We start from the raw sequence: 14,177 nt of genomic DNA, 5'->3' as shown, positions 1-14,177 counted from the left end.
GACAGTGCTCGGAGGCTTTTGATTATTCCTTCACACGACTTTTTGGAGAGGAGGGCCCCCATGAGCCAGCACCCATCAGAGTTCATGTAGTGATACCTCCGGCCCGAGGGGAGGAGGCACTTGATTCAGCGGTGGCCTTCTCATTCCCTCTCTGTGGCCCTAGCGACCGAGAGTGGACTATGGATCTCGCTCTTAGCACTTTGAAGACTCAAGCAGTTGAGTTTTCTCACCATGTGAGCGATCTGGAGGTGACAGACGTGATAGGCCGACTATGGGAGTTGGCTCATTTTTCTTTGATCTTGGGAGTGTGGATGCCTCCGGGATTCGCCATTTGGTGGTTTGCATAGTGGCAAACTTAGCACGCGACCCTGGATATGTATGCATACACGAGGTTGCTTTGTCTGAGCGGGAGGGAGTCACCATGGGACACAGCCACTTGCGCCTGGTCCGAGATTCTTGCAGCACACCGGGTGGGCAGATTCGCTGCCGCTCGGATGGGGACTATTCTCCATCCAAGCCGCTTGCGAAGGCCCACCGTATGGTTGAGACAGCCTCCACCTCAGCAGGCCATCCATGAGGATCATCTCATGGAATGTACATGGCCTTGGCGGCACACACTATATACGTTATCGTGGTTGCTTGAGGCAGGAGCTTCAGAGATGCCTGGTTGGGGGCAGTATTGATATTTTGATGATACAGGAGCACCATTTGGGTGAGAGCAGGATCCGAAGATACGGTTTGGTGATGCCTAGTAAATGGGAAACCTTTTGGTCTGTAGGGTTTGGCCCCTTGGGTGGGCAGGGAGGAGTATGTATGGTCATTGCGGATGTATGGTGGCACGCCATTGTGGATCGCAGGATCATTGTGCTTGGTAGAGCATAGTATGTCATTCTGAGGATGCATGATGAGCTCTTTAGCGTGCTCAATATCTATGCACCCAACCATGCTAGTGCGAGAGTAGAGTTCTGGACCCAGGTTACGGATGCATTGCCAGAGGCCGCACATTGGTGTGTCGAGGGAGACTTCAACATGCTTGAGGACCTGGCCGATAGGGTGGGAGGCAGTCATGTTGCAGTGCACGGCACGGAGCTTGTAGCTTGGGAGCGATTTTGTATAACACTGAGGATCACTGATGCATGGCAGCATGAGGCTTTCTCTTGCTCTCAGGACAGTCTTAGTTTCTCTCGGTCGGATGACCGGCAGGGAGGGACTAATCTATCACGGATTGATCGCTTCTATGTGGGCGACAGGTTAGGGGAGTGAGGAGGCTCCGTTGGCATTCTCGCTAGCACCCCTTTTTCAGACCATGCGCCAGTTATTTTGACACTTGAGGAGAGGACACAGGAGACCAGCTTGCACTTGAGGATCCCAGAGAGGGTACTTACAGATCCTAGTCTCGCTGAGGACATTGAGAGGATATGGCATGATAGCCAGAGCTCTGACCAGGATGCAGCAGGCCAGTGTGCCCAGGGACTCATCGAGCTCAGCTCTTTTTTGCATGTTGTAGCCTTGACACGGCTAGGAGAGACACGTGAGCGGGAGCGTCGGTTGAGACGTAGCCTTGCTTCGCTTCAGCGCCTTCAGGAGTAGCAGCCTACATGTGAGTGGGTGGCGTCCCAGCTGAGCCAGGTATGCCAGGAGGTTAGAGAGGCAGAGGAGCAGAGACATGAGTTCTACTATCATCGCCAGGCCTTTCAGTGGACGCAGCTTGGTGATAGAGTGACTGGGGAGTTTTTTGAGATCACTGGACCTCGCCATGCTCGAGCAGGAGTCCGCCAGCTCTGAGGAGGCAGGATGGATCGGTAGCCCCCACTGAGCCCGGGGAGATCAGAGCCATTGCCACTGAGTTCTATAGAGACCTGCTTTCAGCGGAGCCAGCCACTAAGGCTCGGGATGCTTGCAGGACAGACTATGTGGGCCCATGTGTAGAGGAGGGTCACAGATCGTATACGTACAGTTTTGGGTGAGCCTCTTTCAGAGGTTGAGCTTGCTGAGGCCTTGAGGGTCCTTCCACGCCATAGTTGCCCTGGGGAGGACGGATTGACGCTGATGGCACGGAAGCGGTAAAGCTGTTTACGCCCTTATAGGATGCCACACTTCCACACATACATATAAATACACCAAAAAACTAGGCCCAAGAGCATGAACAAGATTTACATTTCAGATCTAGCTGTCACAAGGTGTATCCAAACAAACAAAGAAACATAAAAACTCTCTGGCATCACCAAACACTAACCACAGCTAATCAAGAGAATTTACAACTCTGGCCTGAGTCTTCAGAAGAGGATAATTCACTAGAGAAACCACTCTCTCTCCCTTTTGCTCAGACATTCCGAGACCCAGTCACTGCAGCCACCACAAAAAATAAAAAGATGTCTCTCCTCTGCGGCTCTCTTTCTGTCTTCCTGTGCATTTACATCTTGGTGGCCAGCTTCATACCCTTCTTTTGGCTACCAACCCCTGCCAGCACACTGCCAGTTCTGAGGCAGTCCTCTTACCTTGTCGCCCAGCTCCAAGGGCGTCCCTTCTCTGTTGATGTACCCAGGCACCGTTACCTCCTAGGTGGCTTTTTCAGTCGCCACTCTCTGTCGCCATCAGCAGCCACGGCCAGCAAGATCTCCCTCTTCCGACGCCAGCAGCTTTGCCAACACCTACTGCTCGTCAGCTCTCTCTCTTCCTTCGCTTGCGTCAACCACCACTGCCGGTGACCAAAGCCCAAAACAAAGCAACATCACCTCCTGCGCACACCCAGAGGGTGCCACCTTTTCGAAAAAAAAGATCTCCTCCTCGCCAGCCACTGCGCCCCAAAAAAACACAACAAACACATGAACACTAAGGCGGCGTTTCAACAAGAACACCTCTACCTGCCTCTGCTCTCCACTCTCTTCGCTGCAGTTGGTGAGGGCCCCCCTGCTTTCATGCCGTCGACGTCTGTTAGTGGAAGCGGCCCCTTCACTACTGGCGGCACCACACTCTTTCACAACGACCCTCCTCCTTTGCGCTTGCAGCTGCACCAGCCACACACAAAAAAAAAAAAACCACTGCTCTTCGTCAAAGTTGCTCACCCTCCAGTCTGCAGCTCTTTCTCTATCAACGCCTGCAACCGGCCGTCGACCCATTGTCGCCAGCACCACACCAGCCTTCTTCACCTCTCCTTCCACTTGCGGCTCCTTCAACCACACACCCAAAAAGACCACCCTCTCTCCCTCATCTCGCTTTCTAGAAGCATCCCCCCCTAAGGCGGTAATTCCATCCTCTTTCTCTCTTCGCCCACCTTCTAGGTGTTGTGCTGGCGAGAGAGATGGCTGCCAAGCATACCTCTACGTGGGCTTCAATAAGCTAGCCACGTGGTTAGTATATTATTTATTTATTTTTTCTTAAATTTAAAGGATGGTCACGTTGCTTAAGGGGCTCCCTGCTTGCAACTCTGCATACCTTCGAATACAATCTGGTGCCGATTTTATTTGGGACACGTACACACGCAAAGCGGCCAAACAGCTGATGCCATCTCCAATGAACCTCTCACCGGACAGGCCTGTATATGCTTACATCAAAATCATTTACTCTGTACACCTGGCAATGCTCTCAAAAGCAAAACTTCACACACGCCATGCACACGTATGTACAAATTACCAACTCCTATTTTGTCCACACATATTTAGCAGCCCCCTACTTTTGCTGAGACATTCAAGTCCAGCAGTTGTACAAATAGGGACGAAATATTCAGATCTTCCTCTGTACTCTCCGCAACCTCCTGACATGCATCATAAGCTTCCTGATCTTCTTCTTTCAAGGCTAACATCAATCGAGCAAAATATTTCTTCAATCGTAAACCATTCACTCTCCTTCTATGCTTCTTTCCATTCAAATCAGCAAGCTGATAACTCCCATTATCAAATTTTCTTTCAACTTTATACGAACCTTCCCACTTTGTCTAGAATGCAGTATGAAAAGTACTATCCAGCTTGCTATTATACCTGAGAACCAGATCACCCTCTTCAATTTCTTTCTGCTCCACCTTCTCATTCTCTTTCTCTTGTCTTTTCAATTGCATAGCCGCATAGTGATCAAATGCTAGCTCTCTGTCCAACTGGACTATTTGTAGGGCCAGTAATCTTTCTTTGTAACAATTAATAGGCTCATGCCCTTCTTCAACCAGAAACTTTAAAGCTGGAATTTCCACATCAATAGGCATGAGTGCTTCTTTCCCATAAACTAAATGAAAGGGTGAGAATTGTGTACCAGATTTTATTGCAACCCTGTATGCCCATAATACACGATTCATCTCTATATCCCAATTCTTGATATGGCCTTCCATCATTTTGGTTATCATCAGCTTTAATTCACCATTGAATCTTTCATTCAAGCCATTACATTGAGGATGATAAGGAGTGGAGTACTTGTGTTTTGATAGGTAATCCACTGCAGTAAGCACATAACACTTTCCTCTGGCTGTCCTGGGAAGTGGTCCAACTGCATCCACTCCCCATCTTTCAAAAATGTCATATACCAACATGATATTTCTCGGTTCCATTTTTAAGATCCTCTTCCCCATTCTCTGGCACTCATGGCAAGACCTGCACCAGTGCTGAATATCCTTCTGGATGGAAGGCCATACATAACCCTCCAGTAATACCTTCTGCAAGGTGATCTTAAATGCATAATGACCTCCACATGCTCCCTCATGATTTGAAGATAGAATATAATAAATTTCTTCCCTCCAGGGAATTCTTCTTAATACGTGATCAGCTCCTTGCATGTATGCTTACTTTTCCTGATAAAATGATACTTTTGGCCTTTTTTGAGCTCTTCAGGCAAGCGACCTGAGAGTAAGTAATCCACCACTCTGGACAGGTATTCCCTCCCTCTGTATAATGGCTCTTTAATTTTTGCAATTACTAGATCCTGATTAATTGCCTCCTGAGCTAACTCATGTGCCATATGATTTTCCTCCCGCCGCACATGTTGAATACTCCATGCTGTAAATTGATGTAGCAACCTTCTAACATCAGCCAGACATTCTTTTAATCTCGGATTCTTTGCTCGCCAGCTACCCAATACCTGCTTTACTACTAATAGAGAATCTCCCTTTATGATTAGCTTTTGAATTTTCTGCTTTAAAGCAGCCTGCAACCCTTGAAACAATGCTGTGTATTCAACCTCATTATTACTTTCAGCTTTCAGAAGTATCCCATCCTTTAGAATCAGCACGCCTTCTGAATCCTGGATTATATACCCCCCGGTGGCCTGATGTATACTCCTTTTATATGAACCATCAAAGAATAAAACATGAGCTCCGGGAATGATAATTTGTTCCTCTTTTTCTATCTTTGAATCCACTTCCTTCACCAGTATCGGGCTGTCCTTGTATGTTAAAAGATCTGCCAGAGTTGCCTTGCAAGTATCTTCAATCAAAAATGAGAAATCATACTCTTGAAGTTCCACTAACCATCGCATCATACCTTTTGAGAGTGAAGTACCATTCACCAGCTGAGGGAGTAGAGTATAGTTTGTCAGCACCACAGTTAAATTAACCTTAACTTTTCTCTTTATGACCATGATTAACATTAAATTAGTCATAACCAAAAAAGAAACAATCTCCATGCATGCACATCCTTTTCTTTTAATTCCTTGTTTAACCTTATTCTTTTTACAAGACATCTTTTACTTGTTGACTTGTGTTTTATGCAGGTATCCCAATATGCCTTCCTATATATGACATCGACTCATCTTCATTAACATCTTCCAAGGATGGAATATACATCAAAAAGGGGGGCATGTTAAGAACTACTACCAAAGACTTCTACACCGCCAATGTTAGACTTCCTACAATTTTCAACCAATTTAGTCGATGTCATCAAAAATGCCTGTTTTCACTTAAAAGAATCTTGTAATGGATTATTTTCCATGTGCGATCACCGTTTGTCTATAAAGGTGCACCAAGGGATCTTAGGTTGAGATTTCTAGCTTTAGAATAGGTTTTTACACTAGTTAGAGTGGCCAAATGAGCCCAAGGATGAGACTTTTAAGTTTGGCTGCCCAAGAGTGTGAACCCTAGAGGTCACCCCAATAAAACCTAAAATGTAACTCTCACTAGTAATTCTCTTATGCATTATCTAGTGTGCTCTTCTCTACTCTCTTGCATCCTTTCCTCTTGTGCTCTTCTCTAGTCTCTTGCACCCTTGCTTCTTGTGCTCGAGCTCTCACTAGTAATTCTCTTATGCATTATCTAGTGTACTCTTCTCTACTCTCTTGCATCCTTGCCTCTTGTGCTCCAGCTCTTGTGTGCCCACATATTATTGTGTGAGTGAGTGAGTGAGTGAGAGGATCGAGCTACAAGGAACGTGTGGAGGTGAGGATGACACATTGAGTTCCCGAGTGCTCTTCACGAGACCAAGCTTCATGTGAATCTTCAATATGAGAAATCTGAGGTGAGTGACACACCATAACCTTGTTTATGTGAGCTAGCTATAGCATAATAGTTGTTGATTCGAGCTTGTGTGTGCTCTCATGGTGGAGAAGCAAACCCCTATGACATTGTGAGTGTAGCCTATGTCTTGTGACGTAAGGAGCCTCCAAGATGCTATGGGCTCGTTGTCATACTCATCTTTTAGGTGGATGCAGCATGCTTATCATCATCAATACCGGATTCAAAATGTTCTCCTTGCTTAACATCATCAAGAAGAGGAGGAGATTTGGCAACTTTCTTATGATTTGGCCTATGTTTGGGATTTGTGACGTTTGGATGCAGAACCCTTGTTTGTGACATGTTTGGATGCAGAACCCTTGTTTGCTCCTACCTCCTTCATTAGGTTTGTCGCATCACCCATGGAGCTTGCATCTCATGCTTCCTCTTTAATGATTGCCCCTTGCTTAGAACCTACATGTTTGCCTATTTCATGATGCCATGTGTGTTGCAGGCTTGGTGAATCCTTGTTTGCCCTCTTCTTAGGGAAAACCTTTTGAGCTGCTGTTGGAGCCCTTATTGAGTCCACCATATGCCATGTCTACCTTGTTTGCATGGATTTTTTATGCAGCCATGTGGGGCCAAGCAATCTAATGTTCTCATTGTTATCATATATTATCTCCTATTGGTGGCTTTTCTGGTGTTTACGGGGGGCAGCCTTGTTCGCATGGCTTTTTATGCAGCCATGTGGGGCAAATCAATCCAATGTTCTCAGTGTTAGCATATATCATCTCTTTGGTGTTTACGGGGGCCATTTCTATGCTCTAGGATTTCCCATTTTTTCCCTATTTTATGGGCCTTTGATGTGGGTTACCCACCCTTTTATGGAGTTTTTTGACCTATTTTTAGGTCATGTAGGAGACTAGGGAGCAATCGGCCATCTCATATTGGATTATATATATATGTTTCCCTCTTCCTCATTTTCCATCATTCCTTGATCATTCTTGATCACTTTGGTGAGCACCTTTAGCTCTCTGCCACGACAGAGTAGTCCACTCCTTTACAGGTTGTATTCACTCTTTTCTTGAGGATTAGTGCATCACTCATCTCTCTCTTGGAGCTTCAATGGTTTTATCATTCATCTATATCTTTCCACTGCCCTTTAACATGGTATCAGAGCCTAGAGACATCTAGACCTGGAATTACTTTTTGGAGGCTAATTGGTGCTGATTTTGTACATTTTCACGTGAACTCGGTGGCTATCCACAATGGTTCAAACCTGTGTTTTCTTCTCCGGAGGGGAAAATCTGCATTTTCTATGTTTTTTTCTCCTATCTTCTCTCTTTCTATCTTGCTGCCCCCCAAGTATAGAGAGTAGCTCTTAGGCTGTTTTGGTGGCTGTTTTTCACATGAGGTACATCATTGCACTTATCCTCCTCATGCGGTTCAGATACCCACTCTTCTGACTTTTCCTTCAAATCCCAAGTTGGATGGCACAAACTATGACATCTGGAAAGTCATAGTGGAAGTAGGCCGAGAGCAGATTCATGGATTCTTCTTCAAAGAAAGGTAACAAGATTTCATTAGACAGAGTGGGGGGCAGCCTAACAAAGGCAAAGGTGGAGCACTTCCTTTTAAGGACTCAGGACTCTAAGGACTCCAAGGATGTAAAGCCAAAGAGGTCTTCAACTTCTAATTCTTTTGGTAACCAAAAGGTTTGTGATTATTGCTCCAAATAGGGGCACTTATGGTGACAATGCCAGAGTCTCATGCGGGATTTAGAAGGGAAGTCAAAGGACAAAGGGACAGGCTCATTTGCCAATTTGTGAAGGAGTCAACTTTCGTCACCTTGATTGATCTTGAGTCCAAGAACCCCCCTATAGTGGTTGAGTAGGGAGAGTAGGCTCTTCCTTCTTGTTCCCACTCTCCTCGATGGATTTTGGAGAGTGGTGCCACATAAAACATAACTTATCACGCAAGGATTGGTTTGATGAACTGTAGTAACGCTGCGATAGATTTTCCATTGGAGATAACTCTACTATCCCCATTCTTGGCAAAGGGACAATGCCCCTCATTATGGATGCAATAGAGGGAAGTACACCTTGAGAGTGTTATATATGCCAGATTTAGGATTTCATCTCCTTTCTGTACATGAGATTTGCAAATTGGGCACTAAGGTGGAATTTATGGAGGACTCAATGATCATTTGGGACCCTCTCACTGACAAGATCCTTTGGTGGCAAGGTATTGAGGACCATGGCCTCTACAAACTTACGGTTCTTTACTCTCAGATAGGTACCAACACATGCAATCTTTAGATTTGGACATCTTCATTTAGAGGCCTTTGGGAGGCGGAAGGCTTTTCAAGAGAAGCAAGTGGATGGATTTCCAGATGTTGGCACATGTGAGGGCCCTTGTCACTCTTGTCTCAATGCGCACTCCGTCTCTTGGTTATGCCATTATGTTTTTCTCTTGGTTGATGATTTTAGCCGATATACTTGGGCCTATTTTCTCAAATCCAAAGATGAAACTTTTGACAGATTCCAAACATGGAGAACCTTGGTGGAGAAACAATCTAGACACTATGTGTTGGCATTATGAGCCAACAAAGAAGGTGAATTTACTTCTCGCCAATTTCACGAATATTGTGAGCTACATGGCATTCAACAGGAGTTTGCCAACACAGGTACTCCTTCAGAGAGAAACATGGTGGATCGGAAGAACCAAATGGTGATTGAGATGGCTCGGGCAATGTTGGAACATCAAAGTCTTTCTCAAAAGCTTTGGGCAGAGGTAGTTGCTACTATTGTTTATATTCTCAATCGGTCCCCTACTGTTGTTCCAGGGCAGACCCCCTTTTAGGCCTACCTTAGAAGAAAACCCATGGTTTCTCATTTTTGGGTTTTAGATCAAATATATTTGTTCTTGTACCTGATAGTGAAAAGGAGAAGCTGGATGCTAAGTCCAAGCATCATATTTTGGCTGGTTACAGCCAAAAGCTCACAATCCAAAGCAACCTCAAAGATCATCGTTATAGCAGAGATGTGATGGTGGTTGATGAGACTTCATCTTCCATTGAGAGGGGGCTTCTTCATCTTCAGGGGTTGATTCGACTCAGCCTCTCCTTGGTTCCTCACTAGATCCTCTTGTCCTCTTCCTCGACTTGACCCAACATATCCTCAAGCACCTCATGTGAAGGAATCATCCAACATTGATTAGGAGGAGGATATTTTGGTGGATGCTCCATAGTAAGCTACATCTCAGGAGCATGGTTTGACTTTTGAGGGGGGATCTCATATTCCCAATTGGTTGTACCAAACATTGCGGGACTCAAGGGTAACATCGTTGCCTTCACCTCTAGCAAGGGGTCCCTGTCGATTGGAGCGGCTGCGTACCACGACATTATCTCAAGAGAACCTATGCGTCAATTATGCACTAATGTCATGCATCCAAAAGGACTTGGAACCTCCTCATATTGGGGAGGCTCTTTCCAAACTGACTTAGAAGTAGGCCATGAAAGCAGAGCTTGACTCTATTGAGTGGAATCAAACCTAGGAACTGGTTCCTCAACTGACAGAGGAAGGTGATTGGTGTCAAATGGGTCTATAAGACGAAGTACAAATTGGGGATAGGACTCCGAATAAGCATAAGGCAAGGCTTGTGGCCAAAGGCTATTCTCAGAAAGCTAGCATGGATTTTGATGATACCTTTACACCTACTGATGGACTTTTCTTGCTCTTGATGCACACTCTCATTGGCCCATCTTTCATATGGATGTCAAGTTGGCATTCCTCAATGGGTAGCTAAAGGAGGAAGTTTATGTGGAACAGCCCCAAGATTTCAGGTTCCTGACTCCAAAGGTATGGTCTACAAGCTTAAAAAGGCTTTATATGGTTTAATACAAGCCCCTAGGTCTTGGTATGAGAAGATTGATGCTTTCTTCAAACAAAAGGGTTTCAAGTAGTCGACAGGGGACTAATCTAAATCTCTACATTTATCTTGAGAAATGGTTGTATACTCTTATCATTTTCTATGTGGACGACTTGATCATCACAGGTAGCCATGTAGCACACATTACTCAGACAAAGGTTTCCCTCAGTCAAGAATTTGAGATTATAGATCTTGGGTTGCTTCACTTCTTTCTTGGATCGGAGATTTTTCAGTGCTCAGATGGCATATTCATTTCTTAGGCGGTATGTTACAGGCTTTCAAGATGAGAGATTGTAAGGCCATCACTTCCCCCATCATGGATCTTGACATTAAAATCTCCTCTTTTGGATCTAATCTAGTGAGACAGATACACTTTTACAAAAAAACTAATTGGTTCCTTGATTTGGTTGCTCAACACACGACTTGATTGTGCATTTGTGGTGGAAATTCTTAGTGGCATTTTCTATGGAGAGGGGGCCACTTTACGTGGCTAGAGTGACTCTGACTTGGTTGGAGATGTGGATTCCTGATTATCTACTATAGGGTATTGCTTTACTCTTAGATTTGGAGCCATTTCATGGACAAGTAAAAAGTAGCCTATAGTGCTGCTTTCATCCACCGAGGTAGAGTATAGAGCATCTTGTTCGGCTGCTTGTGAGGTGATTTAGTTATGGTCAATGACCCACATTTATTGTATATGTCAACAAGGGCATTGCCGAGACAAAATCATCCAACTTAGCCCCACATTGGACAAGGTGGAAATGGACTTGCTTTGCTATGGTCTTGCACAAGAGTATCTGAAACAAATGTAACATTGTCCAGCTCCAAGCCCTCATGTTCTAGATGTAGTAAAATTTAGAAATCAACTGCTTTGACAATGCCCATAATGTAATGATGCATCCTCATCAACTGGATTCACACCAATAGATGCATCCTCATCAACTGGATTCACACCAATAGATGAGCATGATGCACTCATGTTGTAAAGCCTCTGTCCCCTTCCCAGAATGTGACAACACTGAACTTCTCCAAATAAACACCACCACCAATATATTTCAGTTCTTTGGTGAGATCTTCAACAACACCGTCATCTCACTAGAGTGGTGTAATCTTCAACCACAATGACTCATTGTGGTTCCCTATTACATTCCATTGGCTGATCCTTCCAAATGTCATTGGAAGGACACCTGTACCTGCAAAATTTTTTAAAGGTTTCACATGTAACTTCGAACTCCCATTCACATCCTCAAAGCTAGAGTGTTGTGCTAGCCTCCGGCTCTATCATTTCAATTGCCTTTGCAACTCTGGATTTGTATAGGTATAAAAAATTCAGTAGAAGAGGTGTAAGCATCAAGTTCAATAGTATTAACCTTCATGGGGATTAAGAATTAGCACTCATAATTACCCAAAGCTTATGTATATCTATGCATATGGGAACCATATGCACACATTAGATACAGATGGCACACATATTATAAGATAAATGATAAGAATATATGACATACATGGAATGTGGTCAATCTTCTTTTACATGTTTTATCTTAGATGTAGCTACAGATGTGGCTAATACTCTCTGGAAGCTTAAGCTCACAATCCAAAGAATGAGCTCTCTAGGAGCTTAAGCTCACATGTTGCCTTAAAGCTTGAGGGATCAAGCACGCAACCCTACTCAACTAACCAATCTAGGCAAGCCTAAAACATGGCATACGCATGCTTTGGTAACGAGATCGACATGAGGGAAGATGATGGATCCTTGTTGAAATCAAAGACCACCACATCCATTGCAACTAACTACTTCATAAGCCTAGACCTACCCCAACCGTTAGATTAGATGAGGCCACACATGGTGTGTACCATTTCCCGAGGAGTGCAAAGTAAGAGTATGTGTGCCGTTCCTCCCCGAGGATGCAAAGTAAGAGTAGAATTTGTCGATCCTATCATCAAGACAAGAAAGAACATAGTTCATGATCATGGAATCCAGGTCCATGTATGAGCTATCAAAGGCTCTTTCCCATCTCTTTTATGGGTTGCTTCCATTTCCACTCTAGCTCATAATAGGCGAGAACAAGGCATCGAGCACCACCTCCCACCATGTGTCTGTCAAAGGATCTTATACATGGAGATTTATCTTGTCCAAATAAACTAATAAAATAGTAGAATCTAAATACTATGAACAGAAAATTAAGCCTTGCACCAAGCATAGATCAAGCATAAGATAATAATCAAGAGACACAATATTAGGTGTAATCCCCCTGACATGTGTGGCTCCCTCTCCCACGTGTGATATTTAGATCATATTAACAAAAATATCACTTGGAACCATAAATAGAATGCTTTTCTAAGATTGGGCTTTTCTTTTTACAAAAGTAACCTTTACTCTAAGGTATCAAAGATAATAAATCCTTTGCCCTCCTATAACTATAATGGGCCTAACCATATTAATTCCAAAATGGTGCACATATGGGCACTAAGCTAAAAATAATGCTGGCACCTAAGCACGAGGTCACATCCAATGCCCATCATCATCATCCTCATACTCATAACCTATACTCATAGAATCAACAAAATAATACTAACATGTGGTAGCAATTAATTGGACTCACTCACAACCAATTAAATTGGAATCACTCAACAAAATAATACTAACATGTGGTAGCAATTAATTAGGCTCTCATAACCAATTACAGTTATGTGAATATGGAGTCCAAGCGACTCCATATTCGCTCAACAAATAAACTCTCCCATTCTATCATGTGCTCAAGTATGGAGTCATTTGGACTCTCACATGTATGGTACAAGCACAAACATAATAACCTAAATCCATGCAAGCATATATTCAACATATCAAGTATTAAATATAATCACCCATGATACTGAGCTTAATGCAATGACACACTAAGCATCCCTAATGCATCATAGAGAGAGAGTATACGCTACATGCAACATTCCCTCTTGATTGGATTGCAAAACGGCCTCATGTTTACTGAAATGAGTGGATAAATCTGGTCATTGATGAAAAAATGAGTGGATAAATCTAGTCATTGACAAAAAAAATCATTCGGGCATCCACCTGGCATTTTCAGTTGGATGGTTCTTGAAAGCCATATGATACTTGGTATATATAATTAAATGTATAAATGGAGAGATTTTAAATAGTTGTAACTCCAAATGGTCTTGCTAAAATGCAGAGATAAGAACTATGGTTAAGTGTCGAGTTAATCCATATGAATATCATGATTGTTTTACCATCAAAGTTTAATATCCCATACTAACATGACATCAACAAAAAAGACAACAATGAAGTTCAATATTCTAAAAGTTTCTTTCAATGTGAAAAGAAAACAAGTAATAGACTCATCGGTGCCGTGTGAGACATGTGCACTATTGTCTTAGAATCACATTTTAAAATTCAGGTGTCTCAGGTCTAGATAGCAAATTATGTTCTAACATGTATCTTCTTCCATGTTTAGAAGATACACACTAGATATCAAACTACCATAATTGCTTGAGTTTGTGTTTCCTCAAGTCTCTAAGCTAGGCTTTTCACAACTCTTTGGAAAATAATGATACTTGAACATATATTTTATCTAAGCTAAAAGTCATTAGCCATTAATATGATCATTTCTAAGTTTATACTTGATAAAAATATTCAGATGTAGAGTGTTTTAGCTATTGTTTATGGACTCTATAGTCTTCTTCTTACTTGATAAGGTTTAATCATGTAGCTAAGGTCAATAGTATAGACTTTTATCTTTCACTTTAGTGTAACGGATTCCCTCTTGCTTAGCAAAAGTGGCACCCATATCCCTATAAGTTCATTGATGTGTTAAAGATTTTCCCT

At 43.3% G+C, this 14,177-nt stretch overlaps 1 pseudogene; it reads left to right on the top strand.

The window, feature by feature from the left end:
• Positions 1 to 573: 573 nt before the first annotated feature.
• LOC147631674 (uncharacterized) lies at positions 574 to 9,546 on the top strand (annotated as a pseudogene).
• The last annotated feature ends 4,631 nt before the right edge of the window (positions 9,547 to 14,177 follow it).

The sequence above is a fragment of the Cibotium barometz genome, chromosome 14 (assembly GCF_041138505.1).
Source record: "Cibotium barometz isolate CiBa-2024 chromosome 14, ASM4113850v1, whole genome shotgun sequence".
Classification (NCBI taxonomy): Eukaryota; Viridiplantae; Streptophyta; class Polypodiopsida; order Cyatheales; family Cibotiaceae; genus Cibotium; species Cibotium barometz.
Note: the sequence above shows the minus strand (reverse complement) of the source record. Positions and strands in the feature narration are given on the sequence as shown.